Source organism: Lithobates pipiens, unplaced genomic scaffold (assembly GCF_037356315.1).
Source record: "Lithobates pipiens isolate NorthernLeopardFrog02 unplaced genomic scaffold, aLitPip1_a1.2 Scaffold_3, whole genome shotgun sequence".
NCBI classification, from domain to species: domain Eukaryota; kingdom Metazoa; phylum Chordata; class Amphibia; order Anura; family Ranidae; genus Lithobates; species Lithobates pipiens.
In genome coordinates, this window is record NW_027507790.1 from 215658011 (window position 1) to 215682255 (window position 24245).

Below are 24245 nucleotides of genomic sequence, written 5' to 3' on the forward strand. Positions count from 1 at the left end.
GAACACTACTGTGTTGGAACCCAGCTCCCAAATGTCTCTCTCTCACTCCCAGGGCCATTATTATGCAGAGGTCTTTGACTTGCTCATTAGGCTCTATGTATTCAGCTCATGACGCCCTTCATGTCCTTCCAGAGACAGGGCTGCTGCAGTTGCTCCTCTAGTTTGTACACACCCAGGGGTGACTAGAAGTCCCAGGGGTATTAGTACTCATGGCAGAGAACACTTGGCCTGGCCTAAAAGGCCTTCTGAATCCCACTACCAATCCAGTTAGACCATGTTTCCAGTCCATTTAGTCCATATTTAGTGAGACAAGATGACTCCAGTCAACTCTTCTGTGTATTGAACTATCTCACCCAGGGCCCTTTGCCCTGTTCAGGCCCAGTGCAGTAGCTCACTATATCTGCGGATGTGTGTAGTGTTTGGCTCTCATGCTCCAACCCACTAGAGCTACTCCTATCCTTGCTTTTATATGGGCAATGACTACACCCATTACATCACTATTTCCAAAATGAGACCTAATACCCACTTTCATAATTAATTATTACACGCTATTTTGGGGCAAAGTCACCTAGCGGCAGACTAGTTACCTGCACCTGCTTACTAGGCTGAATTCGAAAAACTAATACAGACATCACAGTTACTGGTAGGCTGTAGTATATTGCATTATGTTCTTGGGTTTAGGTACACTTTAAAAAATGAAATCCTTCATTCATTCAGCTTTAAAGAGTTGTAAAAGAGATCAGCTTGTTGTAAACAATCAAATCGATGTGTGTATAATGTCTAAGTTTAAAGGCCAAGTTCACATCGTTGCACTATGGTTTCACACATGGTTTCCATTCACTTCTTTTAGACTGTGCATTTTCTGAAAGTACATCAAAGATGAAGCATGCAGGACTTATGTTGTTTAAACAGGATGGACATATATTTTTTAACCAGAATAACTATGGACTGAAGTTCAACTTTGTAAGAGAAACTGAGCTCCCATGTCACCGTGAAAACCCAAATATTATAATAGATGTTTATTCTATTGAGAATTGCCTTAACGTGATTGTAATGTCTTTTTTTTTTTTTTCTAATAAAATAACAAACATGTTATACTTATCTGCTCTGTGCAGTAGTTTTGCACATAGCAGCCCAGATCCTTCTCTTCTCGGGTCCCTGGCTGGAGCTCCTGGCCCCTCCCTCCTGTCAAGAACCCCCAGAGCAAGCGGCTTGCTATGGGGGTCATCTGAGCTGAGCTGCAGATCCGTCTATACATTCAGACACGGAGCTGCAGTTTGGCTCCACCTCATTACTCTCTTCTGATTGGCTAACTGAGTATGATTGACAGTAGCGGAAGCCAATGGCGCTGATGCTGTGTCTCAACCAGTCAGGAGGGAGAGTTCACTAAGGGAAAGCCTGACCTTAGCAATGTGTTATGCGTTTGATGTAGGCCACCCTACATGCTTTTCCTTTTAATACAACCAGCTGGCTGATTTTTTACTCTGTACTCTTTAATATAAAGGTAGTTTTTATGCTTGCTTTCTTATTGGTTGAACGTTCCAAAACATCCTAAAAATGATGAAGACATCCCATCCTGATACTTGGGCCTCTTTTATTGTTCTGACTGAATTCCTAATAGATTAAGAACATATTGTGCAAGATTTCCATATTTCTTCCAGTCATGCAAATAAGTAACAAATTGTTTATTTTTCTTAATCGTACTGTATGTCAGGAAAATACAGCTGAAACCTATGTCCAACAACACTTGCTAAAATAAGTTAATATAACCCATAACAAGCAGAGCCCGTTGGGGGGCCTGCCCATCTTTGCTAAATGCTGATCTGCCCATTCTGGCAAACAAGCAGGTGTGGTGCAGGGAGATGAAAAGATTCCCCCCTTTTTTTCCACAGAAGAATAAATTACTGGTGATTGTGACTGGTGACCAATGTATGCCATCACTAAGAATAAGCAGTCAGTGATGTGCTACACACTAAGAGAATCCCTTTTTTTTTTTTTTTTACTGGTGCAGAGGATATTGGTGTCAGAATTTCCCACTGACTGTGATATCACCTGCAATTATTTTTTAGAACCTTTTCAAACTCCCGGTGTTTAGCTCCAATGGTCAATGTGGTTTCAACACGTGAACAAGGCAAAAAAAGGCCTTGTGTGTCGTTGTGCCAAGTTATTACCCAAACCATCCTCTCATTTCCTTCGAAGACCTCCTGCTCTCTAGCTTTCTTGTCTGCTCCTCCAATGCTAGAGATAAAGGAAAAGGTCTGGTGTCCCCAGTGACACACTTCCATCCCTGTAACATATAACAAACAACAAAGGATTCGCCCTGGGACTTTAAATGAAGTGGGTACTGTTTCCGCCAGTAAACATAGCAGTAGTAGATATAGTATATGGTTTATTCAAATACAATTGTTTACATGGATAAATAACACCAACGGTTGCCAATTAAAAAAATATATAAACAAGGAGTATTGGTACATAAATGTAGAAGTAGTACATGGTACACGGGCATCATACTACCCGACTAGTTTCGTAAGATCCAGCTCGCTCTTCAGGGGTGGATGTGTGTAACAATGTACCTAGGATGAACAAAAATATATATGTTTGGCAATATAGCACAGTATTGGTTATAAAGGCACAGGGTAGGAGGGGTTGTAGGCCCCCCCCCATACTTACCACTGAGCTTGGCCATGGCTCCAGGTGTGCGGCCTCGAGACGGCGGCAGCAGATGCCTCCCCAGGGAGCTGAGGGGGCAGAATCAAATGGGACCCCACCCAGGGCCAAACGGAGAGCAGGCATGGCAAAGGTGTAGTGATGTATCCCTAGGGTCCTCGTTGGTCGATAAAAAGTATAGGCTGTGAACATAAGTATGTTTGTCAGGCATCTAAAGTAGTAGAGTAAAATCAATAGATATTGGTATAAAGATATGTATGCATGTATGCATGAATGCATGAATGAAAGGCCTGAGCCAAAGGTTGTAGGGCCATGAAGATGGTTAGAAACCTAGGACAACAGAGGGGTACTACCAGGTGACAAAGTGGACAAAGAAAGAGGGGAAAGAGGTGAACTACAATTGTGTGGCTAGTGATGTATCCCTACAAACCTCATTAGTCCAAAAAACGTATAAGCTATAAACAAATATGTTTATCAGGCATCTAAAATAGTAAAGTAAAATCAATGAGTATAGGCATAAAGATATGTATAGCTAAGTAAGGCCTGGAACAAGGGTGGTAGGGACATGGAGATGGTGGAAAACATAGGATAGCAAGGGGATACTAGCAGGCGACAAGGTAAGAAAAGAAAAAAGGAGAAAGATGGACTTGTGTGGAAAAATCAACAGTATCCAAAAAAAAAAAAATGAGAATAAGTGCTAATAAGATAATAAGATATGCAAGTGTGCCTAAATAATCCATGCCATGCTCATCTCCAGGACTTCTCCAGAGCCTCTCCCATCCTCTGGAACTCTCTACCTCACTCTGTCCGGCTTTCTCCTACTCTGGCCACCTTTATGCGATCCCTAAAAACTCACCCTTTCAGGGAAGCCTATCTCCCCAACCAGCTATTCCCCTATCCAACTAACAACTGAACTGAATTCTTTCATAAGCTCATCCCTCACAGTTATTACCTTTTTTTTCCACTTGCCCCTCCCTATTAGATTGAAAGCTCCCAGGAGCAGGGCCCTCCTAACCATCTTGTATAATATTGTATTGAAACTGTACTGTCTCTCTTTATATTGTAAAGCACTGTACAAACTGTTGGCGCTATATCAATTTTGTAAAATAATTTTAATCTGAAGTTTAATCTACTTATACTTTGCCTTTGCTTCTTCCTCCTTTCCCCCTCTCATTGACATGATACATATTTTGGATAAAACATTTTCATTTTCATCATATACCGTAACTTATATTAGACCCTCATCATTGGGTCCCTGTGCTTCTCCATGCAAAGCAGTCATATCTTGGCTAGTGTGAGGGGCTGGTAGTGTACATAGTATCCTGCCCCAGTACTCCTGCCAAGAGTCTTTGGCTCTAATGCAAGTAGCAGGCTGACTCTTGGCAGAAGTCGTGCAGAAATTAAAACTCCTTAAAAAGTGGGTGTCATTCAGGAGCAGTAAGTATTCCTGGACAGGCACTGCACACCAAGTTTGCTCCTCATAGATTGAGGTGCAAAGGATAGTAAAAATGGAACAACCCTTTTGGGTGTCACTGCCCTTTCTTAAGGTGTTACTAAACCCGAGACCCTGCATTCAATATATCTGATCTCCCACAGTACACAGAACATGGAAATGCAATTATTTTAGTAACTATAAACTGCTATATACCATTTTTCATCAGCAGTATATGACTTCACGTTGCCCTAACACAAATATGTGGCCCCACTAGACTGGGCTTTTTTCTGTGGGGTTGCATATCTGGGTATTTCCCTTTGTGCTGGAAGCACACCGTGTGATGCACTCCAAGCACAGAGACAGGCATCTCACCATGAGCCCTGGGCCATGTACTAACGCTCAATTCTTGGTCACCTGATCACTGTGATAGCCTCTGATCATTACAGTGATCAGCCACTGTGAAGCCCACCACCATGTTTTCTTTCTCTGTGAATGGAGGAGAGAGATACGTTACATCTCTCTCTCCTGGCAGAGCAAAAAAAATACCCAGATCACGGTTTGATCTAGGCCGGTGCCAGGATTAGTGTTTGGGTCAAAGGTCAGGGTCAGCATTTTTTTTTTCGACAGGATTTTCTTTTTTTTTTAAATTAGTATCAGTGTTTAGGTAGAATAAAAAAAAGCAAAATGCGCACTATTGCTTTTGGACTGTACTACGGGTATAAACAATAACAAACATACACATATATGGTATCACTGCAATCATCAAAAGCAAGAGAATTTAATTTGGGTTCTTCTTTGATGAAAGGTTATAGCAGTACCAAGAAATATGCAGTTTATATATTTTTTTTACTGTTTTAGGACAGTTTTATTTTGATAATAGGAAAAATAGAAATCTGGATATATCCATTACCATTTCCCACCAAATTAAATCCAGATTTGTCCTGAAACAAAACCAAGGTATAATCCACCTGGATGTACAAAGTAGCTGTGATGATATGTACGGCTTTACTAACACATGTCAAAGTTGCAGAATTATGCTTAGGCTTTTCGATTTGTCTTATCATTAGGTGCAAAGGGGTTAGGTTCAGGTGGGGACTGGGCTGGAGGGCCTAAACTTCTTCCTGCTGACCTCCACTTCTTATGGGATACAGGAAGAATAAATGTGTGCTGTGGGGGACCCAGGAAGCATCAGCCCCAGAAGGGACTCCAGCAGTGTATTACTTAGGCCCCTTTCACACTGGGGCGGTTTTCAGGCGCTACAGCGCTAAAAGTAGCGCCTGAAAAAAACAGCCCCTTTCACTCCAGTGTGAAAGCCAGAGGGCTTTCACACTGGAGCGCTGCGCTAGCAGGACGGTGAAAAAAGTCCTGCTAGCCGCATCTTTGGAGTGGTGAAAGGAGCGCTGTATTCACCACTCCTAAACCGCTCCTACCCATTGAAATCAATGGAGCAGTGCGGCTATACCGCCGGCAAAGCGCCGCTGCAGTGGCGCTTTGCGGGTGGTTTTAACCCTTTTTTGGCTGTTAGCGGGGGTTAAAACCACCCCGCTAGTGCCCACAGACCGCAGCTAAAACGGCGGAAAAGTGTACCGCCGACGCCTGCACCGCCCCAGTGTGAAAGAAAGGAGACTAAGCCTCAGAGTGGTGTTCAGTGGTAAATGCAGCAGGACAGGTGAGTATTCTTTTGCTTTGTTGTATTGCAGAGCTTATGAAAACAGTTATGTAAGTGACAGTTTTTAAAGTGGTTCTAAAGCCTAAAGGTTTTACTTACATTAAGAGGTCATTTTCAATGCAGCGCTGTGCATGAGAGCAGCGGCTCTGTCCACTCTCTCCCTCCTCACTGGGCAGATTGATAGCAGCCATTGGCCATAGCTCCCAACCGTCCCTGATTTTGAGGGACTGTCCCTGATTTGGAGCAATGTCTCTCTGTCCCTCATTCCTCCTCATTTGTCCCTCATTTTGGTCTGATCTATATAGCTGTATATAAAATGCACTTTTTATCTATCAAAAAGTGTTTTCCAGTGCTAAACCTTTCATCTGTTTTCTAAATTGCTGCATTTGTAAATTCCAAAAGCCAATATAAAGGAATAGTAGTGTTAAAAAAAACATTTGTGGGTTTAACCAATCTTGTTTTTTGTACAATTCTGCTTTAAGAGGGGGCGTGGCAAGGATTGTGTCCTATGCCTGCATACTTTTACTGATAGGTGTCCTTCACTCCCATCTCAAAAAGTTGTGAGGTATGCCATTGGCTCCTGCTGCTGTCAGTAAAATTATGTGATGGGGCAGAGCCGAGCTGCCCTGTCTGTGTTAATAGACGCAGACATGGTGGCTCAGGAGCGAGCCTGCAAAAATAAATAAATAAATTCCCCTGTAGAAAGTGATTTCTATGGGGGCAGTTGCTGAAGAGAAGCCAGGGGTGTCACTGTGGGACCCCAGAAGGGGAGGATCGGGGCTTACTCTGTGCAAAGCCATTGCACAGAGCAGGTAAGTGTGACATGTTTATTATTTTATTTAGAAAAAAATTAAGCTTTAATATCACTTTAATAAAACACAAAGTTTTCATTCCAACTGTGCATCCAAAGACAAACTGCAACATGGGCAAAAAGCTTTTTACTACTTTTAACATATTTTTTTTTCTGGAATTATCCATTAAATGTTTTCTTAGTAGTAGTAATAAAATGTTTGCTAAATTGCCACTTTCACAGTGGAGCAAATGCCAGCTTGTAGCTATAGTCATACAGGTGTTTTAATGTTTGGCATTTTTTTTTTTTATATTTGGTGATGATTAATGATCAAAGTCATCCAAAACACATAAGCCAAGACAGCCTTCTGAGATTATATTGAAATATTTATCCCAACCAAATACTTTCTTACTATCAGATCAGTAAATTTACACTAAGATAAAATGTAAAATTTACTATAGCATGCATAAATGCCACAGAGTCTTCCTTTGAAGAGCTTCCTTTTCATCTAAGTGTTACTGTTGTACATCAGGTCACCCCCACTACTTGTTGCCTGTAACCTGGTAATGTACGAGCGGTACGTAGATTTCTTGCTGTTCAAGTAGACGTTACAGCAAGGAAAGAACAGACATCACTACTAACTCAAGGCTCCTACATCAGCTAACACTGGATATTTTGGTGTTAACTGCGACAGATGAAAAAGAGGTGGGGCAGAGCTGGACTTGTATCAGTGGGACATTCGGGAGCCTATCCACTTGGGCTAAGTGGTGGTGTCTCCTTATAAAGCACAGCAGAGATTTTTATTTTAAATCAAAAGATAACTGTAGGGCACTTTTCAATCACTACAATCACTACACTAAAAAATTAGGGGTTTATTTTTGATTTTGGGATAGTGGGTAGGGCCATGTAAAAAATTCCATTGACACCAATAAATGTAATAATTATTAAATAATAATATTGATGATAAGATCTTTCTCTGGATGTGTGCCATGTGGAGAATGATGGAGACTGTTGAGTAATGGCAAGCTTTTTTGAGTATCCAAAGTGCACATAGACATTTTCCAGTGCGTTAGAACACTTGGTGACCATTAAGTGGCACTTGATGCAGAAGAGCTTGGACTACCTGTGCAGGCACCCTTTGATCCTACGCTTTCAACTAGTGATGCACCGAAATTATGGCCACCAAAAATTATCGGGTGAAAATGGGGTCTTCAGCATTGTGCTGAAAGGAAAAAAGGTGCCAATCATAGCTGCCAAAAACACTCCCAGTTGTGGTGTGATTTTGCTGTGATTTTATTGTGCTTATGGTGTGTTTTTCATAGGTCCTGTGACTTAAAAAATGCATAAAAAATTCAACACTGGTGCATTTTTGATGTGTTCTTGCTGTGTTTTCAATTCATTTCAATGAGGAGGTAAATTTTTGGTAAGTTTTTTTAACTGACCAAATAGGCACCAAAAATGCAGCAAGCAGGATCTTTACTATCGCTTCAAAAGGTGCTGATGATGGCCGACAATAAATTCATATTTATTTAACTTCATGATAATTAAAAAGTTGAATATAATAGAATTATTTATAAAATTATATTTTTTTAAAACTGTGAGTTTCGGTTTCGGCCAAGTGCATCCTGAATTTTTGGTTTCGGCACTAGAATTTTCATTTCAGTGCACCACTACTTTTTAACACTCTCTCATAGGGGACCCTACCAGGGTAGCAGGGGACCTTTTTTAGGTCCAGCAGTGTAGAGGCACTTTGTAGGTGAAAACACCAAAAACCACCTTTTCTTGTCCTTGTGTATGTTCCAAAAATCTTGTTGCTTCACCATCTGGGTGCCACCTACTGGCAGCCAAGTCAGGGAAAAAACTGCATCTGGATTTGAAGATGATTGGTGGGATTAGGTACAGGCAGATTACTTACTACCGTTTTTGGGTAAAGTTTGTCATGTATGTAAACCCCATAGTTTAAGACTTTTATCTATAACTCTTTCGTAGTTGTAGTCGTTCTTATTATTCCCTATGACATGCACACTGCTGGTGGTAGCCTGAGTGGCAGTTTCCAAGTGGTAGTTGCACACTTAACCCTACTTCTGCTTAATGAGTGACCCCGTTGACCTTTACCAAACCTTTAAGATGAAAGTCTGGTGTTCATATTAAAGTAACACAATCCATGCTTGAAGTGAATGAAGAATTATGGCCTGACTGTCTAGAACACTTCTCCGACTCCAATTGTGCAGGCTTCTGGTCATCATTATATTTTTACTAAAATACAATGACACCTTTATACAAACTGAAGAAACAAAAAAATTCTCCAAGCGGCCAAGTTTCCTTTTTTTTCTCCTGATAGTTGATTTTGACTGGTTAGTGTAGGCAAGATCTTCACTTTTATGAGAAGTTCTCAGCGTTTAAAAGTAGGTCCCACATTACGTATTTCTCGTTAAAGGTTGTGGCATCTGGTTAAGGATTGGTACCAAGATCCTCATACAGGAAGATGATGGTTGGCCAGTTTTAAGACACTTATCTTTGAAAACAATCTCTAAGCCCCTGTACACACGGTCGGAGATTTCGACAACCAAATCCGTCGGATTTTGTCCGTCGGATTTTGTTCGTCGGATCTTGTCCGAAACTGTTGCATACACACGGTTGGACTAAGTTGTCGAAAAATCCGATCATTCAGAACGTGATGACATAATTTCGTTACGATGGGACTACATTCAGGCTAGTAGCCAATAGCTTTGATGTAGGAATTTGATCTGAGCATGCGTGGCACTTGGTCCGATCAAGATTCTCTACACATGATCGGAGTATGTCCGATCGAACCAGTTGGTCAGGAAATATTTCCAACATGTTGGAAAATTGGGTCCGACAGATATTCCGACAGAATCAGTCCGATGCATACCACACACAGTCGGATTATCCGACAACACGGTCCGATAGGACACATTCCGACGGATTCTCCGACCGTGTGTACAAGGGCTAAGAGGTGGATAAATACATAAGATATGTCTGTATTTTGGTAGGAAATAAATACTTTAGTAAGCAGATCATATTGTGTGGTGACTTTGTGTGTTTGTTACTAGCAAGGACATGGTCATTGCTTTTGAGAATATTCCCAGTTCTACCAGTTTTCTGATGGGAACCTGAAGGTCAAGTGTAAATAAAAGTAATTGCTATTTCATATAAAGTTAACTCCAGAAAAAAACTGCACAGTAAAAAACTGCGTTACTGTAAAGATTATGATTGGCGGTACAGGGTGCTATGATGACATTAATGTTGAATAGCACCCTAATTCAACGTGCCAGTGCACCTCATTGTATATTTCCATTGCACAAATGTGAACCATCTGTGTGTTGTGGTGCAGTGGTTTAAAAAAAACGGTCCATGTCTGGTTTTATGTGTTATATGATGTTCGATGTAATGCGGGGCTTTTATTTTGAATGGGAAAAAGTTTGATTTCTTTTAAAATAAAAAATGTAAAAGGGGAAAAAAACATATGTAACTGAAAAGGTCAGCAACTTTTATAATCTTCTAGCTTTTTCAATGTTCTTTTTTCACTTTGGTCTGCCAGGCCTCTCTGAAAAATCACTTAATGTCTTCATCTTATGTCTATGACAAATTACTCCTGAGACCATGAAGTTAGAAGAAATTTCGGCAATGTGTAGCAAAGAAAAATTGTTTTTTTCTTTTAATCTTGATAAATATGTCCTTATCTCTTCCATCTAACATCACATGATCTATTTGGTTCACATTCCTTTTGTCCATGGGGAATCCCTGTGCTACCTATTCCCTTGGTGAACTTTTATTGCACTTTGTCCATGATGATTACTTTCTTTATGTAAGCCAAAAGATTGCTCAGTATATTGCTTCCCGTCCAATCGCTAAATGTCAGTCTCTTCCAGTTACTTTTAAAACCAAAAAAGTAATATTAAGGATATTAGAAGATGGTGGTAAACCCCAAAAGCATGTCCTGAAATTTGAATGTTCATGCAAATAAAAAAGAAAAAGATTATCATGGACCGTACTCAATTATTTTTGCTTTAGAACTCTTTATCTTACTTTCCACATCTTCTTTCAGTATTTGCATGTACATTATTTATACACTAAAATATATCTAAAACTGCTTTTATTTCTTACAGTTTTTGATTTAGTAGAGAACATTGAAAATGCATACGCTACCTAACCATTAGACTCAACAGAGAGTAAGGCTGGATTCACACCTATGCAGTTTTAGTGCAAATTTGCACTACAGTGCATCTAACATGGTTTCCTATTGAACACCTTCAGTAGCACAAATCTGCAAAATGCAAAAAGCACTAAAACTGCATAGGTGTGAATCAGGCCTAAAGGAAAATCTCTCCAAAGTGATTAATATCGCCACTTCTGCAGTTGTCAGCAGAATAAGTGTACCCATTGGAGATTTCCAGGGGAGGGCCAAAGTTCCAACCCCTCTATAATAATTGCACAAACTAAAAATAAAAAAAGTTACATCCACTTCATAAAAGCTTTCCTAAAGTTCTATGTATACATATTTTGTCACTAGCAGGACTAAAGTTGATTTTGATTCTACAATCTGTTATCTGTCCCATACTTTACTTGTGGGACTGACTGTATAATATTGTGAACTTCCATGGTTTCACTATTAGCTCTTCTTTTCAGCTACTTTTTCTGTAGAGATGAAATTCCTATCTTATATTTTTTCATAATTTGTTTCAGGTTTCTCAATGCTCACAGGCTTTTGAGACTAAGCACATTTCATGTTCCTGGCAACATACCACGATCATGCTTAGCTAGTCGGCATTATCCAGTCCAGATTCGACTGACTGCTTGCTTCTGAAAATACACTTTTTTTTCGGCTATACAGCAGGCTTGTCAGACATACATCAGCCCCTCCATTCTGGAGGACTAGTCTTGGCTTTTGGGTTCCCTCAAACAATGATCTTCCATGCATCAAGGGTTCCACCTCTTTTGGTTTTCTGTCATGGATTCCAACCCTTTGGCCATAGCCTGCAAGATATCCTTGGCAGCCTCTTAAAGTGGTAGTAAACGCAACATTATTACTTTGCTGCATTAAAATAATTTATAACCAATTTACATGGTGCTCTTTTTACATTGTGCCTAACCTTTGCCGTTCTGTTGGAATCGAGCCAGGATCACTTTCATTACATTACAGGTGCATGTGCATATCTTTCGGCTATTTACAGCATGTTCTGTGTGCCATTGTTCTTCTATATCTTCACTCCGTCATCCATTCTGTGCTGCATTGCATTAATTCCAGCTTCCTGAAATGCCCCATGTAACTTCCTATGTCACATGTAAACAGCAGGGCCAATCACAGGACTTGCAGAGAGGAGAGATTACCTATACTCGAGTATAAGCCGAGATTTTCAGCCTCTTTTTTGAGGCTGAAAGTGCCCCCCTCGGCTTATACTCGAGTCATCGCTGTCTGCCCGCTCGATCAGCGTGTCGAGCAGACAGACAGCGGCCATTCTATTCAAAAGCCGCGCCTCCGGCTCCGCCTTCGCCTGTGATAGGCGGAACACTGAATTTCCCAGCAGCCTGTGTTCCGCCTATCACGGACATCGTATCATCCTCGTACTACGGACGAGGATGATACGACGTCTGTGATAGGCGGAACACAGGCTGCTGGGAAATTCAGTGTTCCGCCTATCACAGGCGAAGGCGGCGGCGCAGCTTTTGAATTTTACAATGGCCGCCGACGAAGAGGGCACGGGACGGAGGCAAGGCAAGGCACGGCACGGGACGGGACGGGACGGGGGCAAGGCAAGGCACGACACGGGACGGATGCAAGGCACGGCACGGGACGGAGGCAAGGAGGCAAGGCACGGGACGGAGGCTCGGGACAAAGGTAGGCTGGACACACACACACACACACACACACACACACACACACACACACACACACACACACACACACACACACACAGGGATGGATGGAGACACACACACACAGGGATGGATGGATGGATGGATGGATGGAGACACACACACACAGGGATGGATGGATGGATGGATGGACACACACACACACAGGGATGGATGGATGGATGGACACACACAGGGATGGATGGACGGACACACAGGGATGGACGGACACACAGGGATGGACGGACACACAGGGATGGACGGACACACAGGGATGGACGGACACACACACAGGGATGGACAGGCATGTCTCACCCTCGGCTTATACACGAGTCAATAAGTTTGCCAGTTTTTTTGGGGGTAAATTGGGGGCCTCGGCTTATATTCGGGTCGGCCTATACTCGAGTATATACGGTATACTCGACGCGCATACACAAGATTACGGTCATTACCGAAAATAAAGGCGGAAGTTTTACACTATACGGAAGAGAACTGTAAAAATGGCTCCAGCTTTGGACAGGAGACATGGAAAGCAAGATAAGTTTTAAAACAGTAATAAGGAACCAAGGGGGTTGATTTATAAGGCAGAATGATATAAAAAGCTTTTGTTTAGTGGCTATAATCATTTTCAGGATTTGTTTGGCTAAGTTTATTACCTCTTTAACTCTGGCTGTAAACAATAGAGAGGAAGAGCAGTGACTAGAGAGGAACGTGCCCTCTGCCTACGCTCCCTCTGGACATCATAAAGCTGCATAGCTGCAACCAAAAGCAGAAAACAGGTCAAATAGCATATTACCATGAATGAGCATACACTAGATACCCAAAAAGTATGTGAACGCCCCTCCAAACACTGGTCTAACTTCTTGGCAACAGTTTGGGGAAGGCTGTTACCTTTTCCAACATGACTGCCCCCCTGTGCACACAGCCAGGTTTTACAAAGAAATGGTTTGATGCATTTTCTGTGGAAGAACTTTAGTGGCTTGCACAGGCCCTTGACTTCAATCTTATTGAACAGCTTTGGTATCCGTTGCAAATTGGGTCTTCTCATTCAACTTCAGTCCCTGACCTCAAAAATGCTCCTTTGGCTGAATGGGTACAAATGTCCACAAACGCACATCACAAATGTTTTGGAAAGCCTTGCTAGAAGAGTGGGGGCTGTTTTAGCCATAAAGGGGAAGGGTTGCAAATCAATGTTAATGCCCATGGTTTTGCAATGAGATGCCCAATAAGCTCATAATGGTGTGATGACAAGGTGTCCATAAACTTTTTCAAAAATAAAATGCATAAAAAATTATTAAAAATTAAAGTTATACCATCACACTGAATTGCAGGGGCAGACGTTGAACCTGGAGCCACTAAAATATACAGAATTCTTTGTAATGTTTCTTCAAGCCTGATGGGTATTGATTGGTAATAAAACTGAGCAAGATTTTATGTTTTTCAAAAATGTAAATTTACTTGGCTCGCAATCAGCAGATAAGTGAAGGAGAAGTATGGCCAAACATCTTTTGGCTATACTTTTCCTGTGGGTTACAGGAGTACACTTGGTTCTGCACTCTGGTGACCTAGATTCAGCCAACAGTGGGCTAAAGTCATTAAAGTTTGGATCCACCCAGATGCCTGACTGGCAGCTGGCTCAGCCTCTCTGCCTGCCATTGAGAGTCTGAGCCAGATGCTCCCACCTTCTCTACAGCCCAGTGCTCCAGTGTGCACTGGAGGGGCAGAACAGAGAGCCAGTCACTGACAGTCCGTGGCTCTGTGCTCAGAGCTGACCAGAGAACTGAGTCATCAGTGGTCTTTGATCACTCAGTTCTCAGGGTAGAGATGGTGGGGGACAGCTGCAGCCATCTCGGTGAATATGTATGTTTGTTTTTTTTTTTATATCCATAATTTTCTTTTTGGTGTAAAAAACAATCTCAAGGTAGAAAACTGTAATATGAGCACACTGCTGGTAAAGGGAAGCAGCAGTCATAGTGGGGCCCTTAAAGTAATTGTAAAGGTAAAAAAATAAAAATAACAAACAGGTCTATATTTACCTTCTCTGGGTCCCCCGCTGGCGCTCCTGATCCCTCCCCTCTGTCCAAGTGGCTTCCAATGGGGGCACTCAGGTGTGCTTGCACCCGAGCCCCACTGCTGCGTCCATTGACACAGACAGTGGGACTTGTCCCCCCCCCCCCCCCCGCTACCTCGTTACTGGCTTTGATTGACAGCACTGGGGGGGGGGAGAAAAGACCTACAGAGAGCTTGCCTTGTCACAGCACAGCCCCAAAAGCCTCTGCCTATGGGGAGTGGGTGTGTGGGCCTTTCCTCCAATCAGCTGTATTGGCTGTATGCCCAGACTTCACTTCCAGCGCTGAACAGGAAGAAAAGATCTCTGACACAATGTGCACTTTCTGAAGAATATATAAAGCTGAGTTGAGGAGATATACATGTAAAACTTAGATTTGTTTCATCTCTGTGTATCATCTGAGGCTGTTCACTTCACCGGGTATATATGAGGGTTTACATCCACTTTAAGGTAAAACAAGTTTAGGCTTTACAACAGCTTTAACTCCTGGGCCCACAAAAAATGTTGCCCCTCTGCAACCCCCAAGGGGTCAAAAGAGATTGCTTTGGTTTATACACAATTTAAGCAAAATTCAGAGGTACATTCACAGATATCGCAAAACAAACATCCTAAATATACTAGAAATATTTTACCAAAAGCTACAAAATGCCAATACGCACATTTTATGGTACACTAACAGTTAAACCAGCTGTGCCCTCACTCCATTAAAGTACATTCATATGTATCTGCTTTCATATTTTTCCTGAACTTTGAATAGAAGGAAAAAAGCATTAAACAAGCATAGGAATATTATGTACACACACTGCAAAACAACAGATCAATGTGTTTTCAATTTTCTTGCATTTAATCCTATTCATTACTTGAGGGGCCCTAATGCACACTGTAATTCATGTTTTTGTGTTTATAAAAATTATACAAGAGGACCCTTGATGTGATAGGGGAAAAATGTTTAAAACGTCAACTTATTTAAAAAAAAAAAACTTTATTTAGAATACAAAAATCAATTATTTTGATATTTATACAAGGCCACTGAAAAAAAGTTAATGCTGTTTTTAAACCAAGCTTCATAAACCTTACCTGTTTTTTTTTTTTTCATGTGACATACCATCACCTCTTGGGAAACTACAGATTTCTTTTAGAGCTTTTTAGTTATACAGTATATGCAGGGCCATAAGTATGTGCGATGGGGCCTATAGGAAATCCAATATGTCTGTCTTCATCCTGCTGGCAATTTTTCTAGTGATACAGAATTCAAATTGCTTTTATAGCAGTTGTAGTGAGATTTCCAAATGTTATCCATTTCAATCAAGTGTATTTTTTAAATGGAATGGCTACTTACATTTACTATATGACAAAACAAATTGTGTAGACACCTGTTCATTACACTTATATGAGCTTGTTGGACATTTCAGCCAAAATCCATGGACATTAATATGGTGTTGCCCCCTCCTTTGCAGCTCATCGAACCATGTCTTTTTTGGAGTTGGCTTTGTGCACAGGTGCACAGTCATGCTAGAAGAGAAAAAAGCCTTTCTCTAACTGTTGGCTGAAGCATTAACGGTAACCTTCACTAAAAACACCTGAACACAAAATGGCCATGTAGTGTAAATCACTGTATAGCTACATAGTTCTGATCTCCTAGAGCTTCTCAGCACCCCAACATGACATGTCTATAGTTCCTTGAAAGCATTCAAAATGGCAATATCAGCATTTTTGAAAACTTTAGATTTACAAAAAATTGAACAGTTGACAGCCAGATAAAATGGAAGTGATGTCATGTCATCGCTTCCGGATTACCATAACGGAGACCTGATCAAAGCCTATTCCGCCAGCTGGCGGACATGCCGGTTCAGGTCTTCCAGTGGGACAGGAGAGCCCAAGAGAGCCAAGAAGGCTAGTTAGTCACTCTGATTACTATTACAAGAGAGCCGACCGCCGGCTCTAAAAAAACAGCTGTAGGCATCATCTCGATACAACCACTTGAAGTCAAATGACGTAAAGGTACGTTTATTTCAGTGACATGTGATTAAGATAAGCATACTGATTCCTGCTGAATCAGCCAAAATCTGAGCTGTGGGTGGCTCTGTCAGGATCCACAGAAATTGAAGGCATCAGGTGGAAAATTTCAGCCAAACATGATATCAGATGCAGTCACTGTTTGGAGATTCAGACAGCTGCAGTATTAACACCTCAGTAGCAAAATAATTGTCTAGCGTGGATGGAGGAATCATGTGATTTCTTTCATTTAGCCTGCTGTAGCTTTGCTTTTTTTTATTTTAAATACTGTACTTACCTTCCATACATTTTGAATTGGAGGGCATTTTAGATAATTTTCAAATTGGGGTTGCAACAATGGTCAGTGAAACAAGGAAAAAGGTGAGAACATGTTACTCTGTCTCCTTCTTCCCAAGAGGTGGCACTTGATGAATGCACGGGCCGTGGCCAGGCCTCAGCACTGTCATAAAGCGTAAGGAGGGTCCTTATTGCTCAGTAGTTTGCAACTTGGGACTCCCAGACCTTTGTGTACTGGATTCTGAAGGTGCAATGGGATAAAGGGAAAGGAAATGGAAGGAACACTACACAACTGCAGGTAGGGGCTACTAAAATGACCTTGTTTGTAACTCCTCAGAATAAAAGTGCACACAGTAGTAATGTAGGGGTCATCAGAAGAAATCACAGCACCCAACTGGGCACTATCAGAAACGCCCTTAAATATCATAAAGCAGTGGTACAAAGAGCTCAGCAAGAGAATAAAGACATTTAACTATCAAAGGTGATTATCCATCTTCTTCATTTGCAGGCTGCTTTCAGTTTTATTCTGTAGAGTTAGCAACACAGTCACTCTAAAGCGGTTCTTTAACCTTTTTACAAAAAAAATGGAAGCCGGCAGCTAAAAATACTGTAGCTGTTGACTTTTAATAAAAGGTCGCTGACCGGTCTAGGAGTCTAGCACAGTGCCCGATGGAATCGTTTCTTCGCTGGTCTTCAGGTCTCTGGCACTGCCATTTTTACTGTGGGAAGGAGGCTGTGACTCTTTGCGGCTTTACAGCCGGCTGCCCACTACGCATTTGCTAGCCGCGCTACACTTTGTGAATGATCCAGCAACTTTCTGGGACCTGTCACATGTCCCAGAAAGCTAGGGGTGGGGGAGAACTTCCAGTGGATCGCTGCAGAAGTAGGAGCGGGAACCTCTCAACCCTCCTCAAAAAAGTGGCAAAATTAGAAGAGGAGGGGGGCATAAAGCAGAGCTGGAGAAGAGAGGGTGCTTTGCCTTGAATGAGTGAAGTACAGGTCAATTTTAAATGTTACATCATACATGTTTTATCTGTTTTACTATGGCATGGGGAAAATTAATATAGCCAAAGTGTGCCTGTACAGATAACAAGGAGATAAATGAAGGCATTCAGAAAGACTTACAACCGATTTTTCTTTTTAAGTTTCTTGTTTAAGGAGAACTGATATTTCACTTTGCTGAGAGTTATGCAAATCAGTATCATTGACTACGCATTCTTTTCTGATCCATCTCTAAACATCTGTCAGTTTCTAGATAGAGAGTCATTCCAAGCTGTTATGTATCCGGCCTTGAATTGCAGAAAAAAGGTATATTATAAAAAGAAAAAAATCTAAATTATTTTAAGAATGCAGAAAACATAGTGTGCAATATGGATGTTGTATTGGGCAAAATGTCAAATAGTAGAGGTGTACTAAGAAAGTGTAGTTTTAAAATTAATGCTAAAGGAGAAATATAACCAAGATGAAAAAAAAAGTAATAAACTAGCTGCATGCGCACATACACCTGCACACTTTTTTTAATAAAACAATGTAGAAGTTTGGGTTTAGGGCGATACTATTTATTGGCTAAGTAAATAGATTGTAGCACAAACTTTCAAGGGAACCCCTGCTAAATTATTACATTTCTCACTCACGCAACATTTGCATGGTCAGTAAGTTGAAAATCTAATAATACATACAAAAAAAAGAGAATGAAGTATATCCAGCATACTTGACACCCAGATCAGATTGTTCTTAAACACTCCTGTGCTCTGTAGGAAAAAAAATGTAATAGCCAGAAATGAAAACCTCACGGTGAAAGTTGTAGTGTCCTTTACTCAAATTAAATGGCTAGTAGAAAGGCCTCTTCTTATATTGGCAGTTGTTATAGTGGTCCCATACATTGGTGGCCAGTGGATGAAGGACCCCTAATATTAATGGACAGCGGTAGAAGGACACTCTTACATTGTTGGCCATTAGGAAAACTGCCCTCCCCTTACACACAGCTAAAAAGATCATTGATATCAGTGGTTACTGGGAGTTAGAAACTCTTCATTGTTTAAGGAACCCCTCACAATCTCTAGAGGAACCCTAGGGTTCCACAGAACCTTGGCTGAGAAACCCTGATCTACTTAGCTAATACATGCCCAAACTTCTAATTTTGATGGTGGCTAATAAAGTACAACACTCCCAGGTTGCTTAATAAAATAATGTATTATGAAATGCAAAATTTAGTCCCCTCAGCAAAAAAATAAGTAATCTTGTACTGGTCTTAAGTTTAGGCAAACTATGTGTAACCCTTAACAATGAACCTCTTATTTATTCTATTTTGTTCTGGTAAATGTATTGAAAATATACGGAGTAAATTGAAAGAATTTTGTTATATCTCTACAGGTGGGGGATATCCCATCTCAAACAGTTGTCACCAGAACAGGTTTCCCCATCGAAAATTGTTTCCTTACCTCCTGTTCTGCAACATGTAGGATTTCCCATTTATTTTTGAAATCAGAAACCATGGTCAGCAGAACCAGTAGAGAATGCAAATCTTTTCACTGGAGACAGAAATAAAACCCATCTATAGTCTTTAAAAAAAAAAAACTACACTTGACCATGTGTTTCCATTCTAACAGAATAAACCAAAATAAGCATAAATACCAAATGTTTTAAACGTGTAAAAAAAGTACATCGCAAGTGTCCAGATCATTATACAGGTCTACCTTGAAACTTTGTAATTGAGCATCTTGCACAGAAACCTTTAAAGTTTTGCATAGTTTACGTAGTTGCCACCACTTACAGTTAAAATCTCACCTTATTCACACGCGATGTAAGATCAGAGTCTGAGTCTAGACCTCCGTTTGACATCCAGCTATGTGATCTAACCATCGCGTCCTGAAAACATGCCTGCAATAGTAATGTATTTGCCGAGGTGTAAGATGACGGGAGTGCACCCTGATAGCCTTTTAAGTATGTTTTTGAGTTTCAAGTCTTTATCATTGTCAGATGATGTGTTGAATGACTGTTTATGAAATCAGCGTGTATTGTAGAGCTTCGGCAAGGGAAAAATCTGTTTGTTTCAGGATGGAATACAATTATTTAAATCTAATCTAATCCAGATTCAGCAGATAATTAATTTTTCTTCTTGGTACACTGCGCTTTGCAGCTGTTTTTAATTCCTGGTGAAGAAATCATTTGCAATGATGCTTGCAGACGGGCTGCCTTGGCCTGGATCCTGTGTTAATGCATTGTAAAGTACGTGAAGGCCTGTTGCAATTGCTTACGCAAGCTACTCATATGAGTACGCTAGTAGCTCTATTTGGAAGGGAATTTTAGAATCCAGCATAGATATGATAGAATGGATTTTTTTTTCTCTCCAAGGATTGAGTTGATGTGCTTTGTTTTCTAGTCATTGTTTTTCATTTTATGTTCTGTAAATGCAGCATTAACACAATACTTTAATCCTTCATTAACATAGTTGCATTACCTGTTGATCGTGCCAGATGCCAGCAGATCCAAAAACTGTTGTAGTACCGCAAAGATTGATTTAAATATGTCATGCATTATTGCGCCCATAGTTCATTTTAAGGGAAACTTGCTCTTACTGATACCTCCTCATGCAAGTCTGTCATGCAGATCCAATGGAGATATATATATATATATATATATATATATATATATATATATATATACTGTATTGTCAAAAGTCTCCACTCTAATTCATCCCAAAGGTGTTCTTTCAGGTTGAGGTTAGGACTCTGTGCAGGCCAGTCAAGTTCCTCCACTCCAAACTCGCTCATCCATGTCTAGATGAACCTTGCTTTGTGCACAGTCATGTTGGGACAGAAAGTGGTCATTCCCAAACTGTTCCCACAAAGTTAGGAGCATTAAATTGTCCAAAATTTCTGGGTATTCTGACACCTTAAGAGTTCGCTTCACTGGAACTAAGGGGACAAGCCCAATACCTAAAAAACTACCCCACGCTATTATCCGCCCTCCAGCAAATGAGCAAATGATTTGGACCAGTCCACAAAGCAATGTCCATAAAGACATGGGTGAGCGAGTTTGTGGTGGAGGAACTTGACTGGTCTGTACAGAGTCCTAACCACAACCAGCTGGAACTCCTTAGAGTTGAATTAGAGCCTACATCAGTGCCTGACCTCACAAATGCATTCTGGAAGAATGGTCAAACATTCCCACAGACACACTCATAAACCTGAAGCTCTTATAGCTGCAAAAGTTGGGCCAACTCAATATTGAACTCTATTGAACCCTATGGACTAAGACTGGGATGCCATTAATGTTTATGTGCATTAAAAGGCAGGAGTCCCAATACTTTTGACAATATAGTGTTTATATATTATTGGCCTGACTTCTGAAATATGCTAAATAAATCTGCCCCCGCGAAGGGCTTAAAGTAAAAATACAAAAAGTTTTTTGTACTTTTTGATTTGAATAGAGCTGAAATGGGTTAGAACCTCTGTCAGCTCTGTATTCTTTTTGTCACCAGTGAGGAGATTCTGTTTTACTTCTTGTCCCTGAGACACACAAAGTGAGGAGAAATCCTTTAATTGACAGTTTTCCATGGAACAGATATTTCCTACAACGTCGGTGAGAATTGTCATCTCTATAGGAAATGAGGGTGAATCCCTCCAGAGAGCAGTATAAACTAAACAAAGGTTTTAACTCATCCCTTCTCTATCTAGACAAACTATCTAACAAAATTATTTTTTGGCTTGAATTCATCTTTCAGTAGAGGCAAGCCTTGGCCACCAGTTGGTGATATTAGTACAGATGTAAGATCCTGTATCTGGCTTAATGTTTTGGATTTTCTGGTAGATTTGCTGGTAGCGCTGTTGATTCTTCTGTACTTCTTTATGAATGTGGTAGGTGTACAGATTGTAAACTCTTTCAGACCAGGCATATATCCATCTTTGTACTTTAAGAGTTGCTTTGCTCAACATTGATATATGCGTTTATTTGTTTTTTTACACAGGAACGTTAAATTGCCTAACAATTTTTTTATATCTCTTGGTGAGATATTTGCACTTGAGTTGTTAGGTCTTTACATCGGCTGCAGCCATTACATCTCTGTTAGAATTTTAACTCCTTTCATATCATAAAGAATAGAACCAAAGTAGTGAGAACACCTCACTGTGGCCATGAAACCCAGAATTTCTTGGTGTTCAGGAACACAGCTGAGAAGTAGAGAGGGGAGGACTTTAGACTTTAATCTCGAAGAGACTCCACCTTTCAGAACCTACCTATAACAAAAATATCACTTTTAGCTAGAATAATCCTTTACCTTTCCTCAGTACAGTTCACATTACTATTTGTTGTAGGCCTGTGGTAATAGAGATATTGTCTAACATTCATTTGATTTGGCAACCCATATAACAGTGTTTCTCAACTCCAGTCCTCAAGGCGGCCCAACAGGTCATGTTTTCAAACTTTCCCTCAGATGAAACAGATGTGGTAATTACTAAGGTAGTGAAACTGATCAAATTACCTGTGCAAAATAATGGTAAGCCTGAAAACATGACCTGTTGGGGTGCCTTGAGGACTGGAGTTGAGAAACACTGCCATATATGCACTGGAAAGTTACACTAGTGTGAAATATCCAGTTTGACTGCCATTACCTTCCTATTTTTGTATGTTGTAGCTCTTTTACATGCAGGTTTAGTCTAGTGTCCCTTTAAGAAAACTTTTGTGTTTGTACCCTTGTCACACAAATCTCCTTCATGTACTGAAGAACTGCACACTTCATAATAATGTTCACACCTCATAATGTGATATGTACCTGCAGGTGGCTGACTGCCATCTCACAACACGAGAGACTTTCATGTTCAAAGGCGGACTCTGACCTCCGTGAGAGTCTCTTCATTCTCCGACAAATGCTTTGAGTGTTTTATCTGTACTTTGCAAATGACACACCTGAAACATGTCTCGTAGGACTTAAATATAAAAGGGAATCACCAAAGGGCAGGTGGGAGGGGGAGGTTAAACAGATGTCTGGGACTTAAGGTCCTTCATACAGGCCTTAATGTGCATGTAAGCACTAAGAATGAATTCTGTTTTTTACTCCCTTTTGGTCAATTAAATATACCATTGAAAGTGTTTTGATATGTCTGTTCTATAAGTGCAAAAAAAATACCTGATTCTGTCAAATCTTGCAAGTTGATAACTTCCAGTGTTCTCTGCTTTCCCTGACGATTATCAGTTACAATTATTTCCCCCTCTCTGTGCAGAAGAATGCCACACACACACACACACACACACACACACACACATACCATATTTTATTGAGATCAAGAGATGCAGAGGTGTTAAGTAGTCCAGACGCACTTCCTGATTTAGAATGACAATGCTGCTGTTACATTGCTACATTGATACAGTATGGTAAGTAAGCGTTGTCACCCTAGAACACAAAGTGGATTATTGTCAGGATCACCAGGTGAGGAACATCATCTGAAAAAAGAAAACCAATGCATTTAATGGCTGGTAAGCTGGATCCTAGGTATAGATACACTGGAATTATTTACTGTTCAGTTCTACTAAATACTTTCTTGGACTCCAGGCAATAGTGTGTGTTGAACAGAATGGCTTACTTTATGACTGTTAAAGGCATCCCACTGACATAAACAAACTCACGAGTTAATGTTTATCTAAAACCAAAGCTGTTTTTTTTTAAATAAAGAGTAGAGAATGGTTAAAAACCATGTGTTATATTGTTTAGCTGACTGTGTCCCATTGCGTAGAATTCCCCTAATTTCTGGTCCAAAAGACACAACAAAATGTTATCTAACGGCATAGTTTAGGTACCAGTCATTAGAACGGCACCCATTTATTCTTTATCCTACCATCGATCTTCCCTCTCCAGTCCCCCCTCTCCCACTATTTTTCTACCCTTGCCTTCACTTAGCCCCCTTGGCGTCCTTCTTTTACTTTATACCTTTAATCTAGGGTCCTTTTTGACCACTAATCTGCCATATCTCTTTATTCAAAATATGTCCTTTCAAGCATGGCAGAGTCTAGTAACTGTTTTTCTAAGGGAGGATTTGGTAGCGACAAAAGTTAATTTCTGTGTCTTTTTATTATGACATAAGTAGTGGCATAAAATTTTTGTGCATACATTACTCTTACTGTATTTCCTCCATCTACACCAAAGTGTGCTATGTGAAGGTTTTGATGGCTATTGTTTGGTGTACTGTTCTACATGCTTTGCTAAAAGACAAAATAAAAATGCATAAATGAAAACCAGAAGACACAACAAATTTTGAAAGCAAATTTCTCCAAAATGATTGAAATCTGCTCTTAGATTGTTTACCACAACATGTGTCCCCATTTCAAGATTAACCCTTCTTTCCTGGGGCAAAGACAGGTCAACATTTTAATCCCAGTGACAATTGTCACTAAGACAAATAGAGAGTTTGGAGCGCCCCAGTAGGGGCACACACTCAATGAAAACCTTTCA

At 40.6% G+C, this 24245-nt stretch overlaps 1 protein-coding gene and 1 long non-coding RNA gene across 2 annotated transcripts in view; one reads left to right on the plus strand and one right to left on the minus strand.

Annotated features, from left to right (window-relative positions):
- Nucleotides 1-24245, plus strand: part of FGF10 (fibroblast growth factor 10) — a 146975-nt gene that overhangs the window by 105307 nt on the left and 17423 nt on the right. The gene's annotated exons all lie outside the window — the stretch shown is intronic.
- LOC143940944 (uncharacterized) lies at nucleotides 2373-11806 on the minus strand. Its single transcript, XR_013263961.1, has 3 exons — nucleotides 11676-11806; nucleotides 2671-2849; nucleotides 2373-2573 (listed from the first exon to the last, which is right to left on the minus strand). It is a non-coding gene; the product is annotated as an uncharacterized LOC143940944 (long non-coding RNA).